This window comes from Microcebus murinus, chromosome X (genome assembly GCF_040939455.1).
Source record: "Microcebus murinus isolate Inina chromosome X, M.murinus_Inina_mat1.0, whole genome shotgun sequence".
Taxonomy (NCBI): Eukaryota; Metazoa; Chordata; class Mammalia; order Primates; family Cheirogaleidae; genus Microcebus; species Microcebus murinus.
The window spans coordinates 115,131,861-115,135,364 of NC_134136.1; the positions used below are offsets into that span (position 1 = coordinate 115,131,861).

General features: G+C 38.4%; 1 pseudogene; it reads left to right on the plus strand.

The window, feature by feature from the left end:
- Nucleotides 1–853: 853 nt before the first annotated feature.
- On the plus strand, nt 854–2,862 carry LOC105880624 (caspase-3-like; annotated as a pseudogene).
- The last annotated feature ends 642 nt before the right edge of the window (nt 2,863–3,504 follow it).

The window sequence follows — 3,504 nt, forward strand, 5'->3', positions numbered from 1 at the left end:
ACTTATAGCAATCTATTGTTGGGTTTTTAACATATATAAGATGTAATATATATAACAATAATAGCACAAAAAAGTAAAATGAAATAGAGCTATATAGGAGTAACATTTCTATATCTCACTGGAATTGAATTAGTATCAATCTGAAGTAAATTTTGATAAGATATATATGGTAAGCCCTAGGGCAACCAGTAAGGAAATAATTCTAAAAAATAGTGAAAAAAATTATCGCAGTAATGAAGATGTTACATTAGAAAATATTCACTTAGCTTAAAAGGAAGCAGTAAATGAGGAATAGAGGAACAAACAGACATGTAACGTAACAAAAAGGGAAGCCATAATTCTAACTATATTAATAATAACATTAAATGTGAATGGATTAAACAACCCAATAAAAGGCAGAAATTGTCAGACTATATAAAAATACAAGATCCAACTATATGCTGTCCAAAGAAACACACTTTAGATTCAAAGATACAAATAGAATGAAACTAAAAGGATGAGAAAAGATATGAGCAACCATAAAAAAGCTGTAGTTCCTATACTAACATCAAATAAAATAGACTTTGAAACAAAAAAAATTACTAGCGATTAAAAGGTACATTTTTTAATGATAAAAAGTTTAATACACATAATGACTGAGATGTGCAACGTTTGGGGGATGGTCACACTTGAAGCTCTGATTCGAGGGGGGAGGGGAAAATGGGCAATATATGTAACCTTAACATTTGTACCCCCATAATATGCCAAAATAAAAAAAATTTTTTAAAAGTTTAATACAGTCGTGACGCAAAACAGGCCGGGAAGCAGCAGGGCAGTTAAGATTCTCACTCTCTCCCTCAGGCTAGAGTGCAGTGACGTGCATCATAGCTCACTGCAACCTTGAATTCCTGGGCTCAAGCGATCCTCCTGCCTCAGCCCTCCGAATACCTGGGACTATAGTTAATAAAAGTATCCATGGAGAATAGTGAAAACTCAGTGGATGCAAAATCCATTAAAAATTTGAAAACAAAGATCATCCATGGAAGCAAATCTATGGACTCTGGAATGTCCTTGGACAACAGCTACAAAATGGATTATCCTGAAATGGGTTTATGTATAATAATTAATAATAAGAACTTTCATAAAAGCACCGGAATGCCATCTCGGTCAGGTACAGATGTAGATGCAGCAAACCTCAGGGAAATGTCCCGGCCCGCGGGACCTTCTGTTACTCGCGGGGGACGAGGGGGACGTGCCTGAAAGAGATGGGCCTGAAAGAGATGGGCGAGAGAAAGGAACGAGACCAAGCAAAGGGTTGTCAAGGTCTACTTTACTTGGATTTTTAGTAGGTTTTATATACAGAAAACAAGGAAGTAGAAACAGAAAAATAGAGTGGGGGGATGATGAGGCTTGCATGTGGGCTAATCAGCCCCAATCAGCATCCCAATGGCACTGGAAGCTGTTTGTGGTGGATCATTCAACCCCAACCTGGCAGGGGGTCGGGAACAATTGCAGGTAGCATGCCCTGGAGCAAGCACGCCATGGAATGCATTCTTTTTGGAACTATAGCTGGAGGGCTGGGTGCTATTTTCGTCTTAGGCCATTTTCCGGGTGAGGCCCTTACGTAGGACAAGTCGTTGGAATGTGGAGCATCTTAGTCTCCAACAGGGAAACATTCATGAACTTGAAATACAAAGTCAGAAATAAAAAACGATCTTACACGTGAAGAAATTGTGGAATTGATGCATAATGTTTCTAAAGAAGATCACAGCAAAAGGAGCAGTTTTATTTGCGTGCTTCTAAGCCATGGTGAGGAAGGAATCATTTTTGGGACAAATGGACCTGTTGACCTGAAAAATATAACAAGTTTCTTCAGAGGGGATTATTGTAGAAGTCTAACTGGAAAACCCAAACTTTTCATTATTCAGGCCTGCCGAGGTACTGAACTGGACTGTGGCATCGAGACAGACAGCAGTGCCGATGACAACATGGCGTGTCAGAAAATAACAGTTGAGGCCGACTTCTTGTACGTGTACTCCACAGCACCTGGTTACTATTCCTGGCGAAATTCAAAGGATGGCTCCTGATTCATCCAGTCACTTTGTGCTATGCTGAAACTGTACGCTCACAAGCTCGAGTTTGTGCACATTCTTACTTGGGTTAACCGAAAGGTGGCAACGGAATTCGAGTCCTTTTCCTTGGAAGCTACTTTTCATGCAAAGAAACAAATTCCATGTATTGAGTCCATGCTCACAAAAGAATTGTATTTTTATCACTAAAGAAGTGGTTATTTGAGTTTTTTTAGTTTGTATGCCAAGGGAGAAAACAGTACGACTGATACCGTGTTTCCTTCTCTCATTTAAATCTAATCAAATGCTCCAGATGGTACTTTGAAACATACCACTTCCATGGTAGTAGAACCAATACAAAGCTACCTCAGACTCAAAATCAGGTAGTTGGAATTGAATTTAATTAGGAATAAATAAAAATGGATAATGGTGCAGTCCTTATGAAAGGAAATGATTGTAAATTTACAACTTTCATAATTAGCAAAAAATGCTATGCTATGAATTTTTAAGTAATCATGAAACATTGCAGTGAGGAATTTTGACGACATCCTCCCACTTAGGAAGGTGTGTTTTAGTTTTTGTCAAACTATAAAAATGATTATGTGGAAGAACGTAGGGACCTGTGGGCACGGTCAAAGGCTGGAACCTTTAGTGTAGAATTGATGTACAGACATGAGTCAACTGTGTTTTAGACCATTTATCTAAGGTTATGGTTTTGTGATGTTTGTCTTGAGCATGTCTTTGTTATTAAAAAAAAAAGTCATTGTTTACTATTGAAAAAGAAAGTAAATATTTTATTTGAGAGGAAGTATGAGCTAACTAACTTGATGCTTTTAAGGATAAAATGTAGCATTTATAAGGGGATGGAGCTACAACCATAAGGTGCTGAAATGCAGCTGATCTGCCAGCGTATTTGTTCCTGTGCACGTCAGTTGAGCTTCACACACCAGCAAAATATCTGAAGTGCTACTGTGTAAAAACCTCAAACTGTTGATCATTAACAAGATGACACCAATTCTATAGGAACCTACTAAAATACAACTTACGTAATAAAAATGGAATGTGAGCAAAGAACAGTAAGTCGGTCAGCCGGCTCTCTGGAATTAGAGAGCAGGTGGTTGGAGCCTGAGCAGGGACATGCACAGCCTGCTCCATGGGAGGTACCTTCAGGAATGACCACCAGCTAGTTTCTTCATCTGTACTGGCGTGTGTGGAGGAGGCCCCAAGGCACAAATTGCCAAGTAAGAAAGTGAGTCAGATCAGAAACTTCTTGAACAGAAATTTTTTTCAAAGGTGGTATGTCGCAATAAAAATTATAGTACTCTTCGTAGTAAAATTTTAAAGCATGGTAAGTTATTTCTCTGTTGAAGTTTATAATCAAAGGAAAATACTAGTACTGTTTTATACTGTTCTCTGGCATGAGAGGACCATGGTGCATAGGACTCTAGAAGTCAGC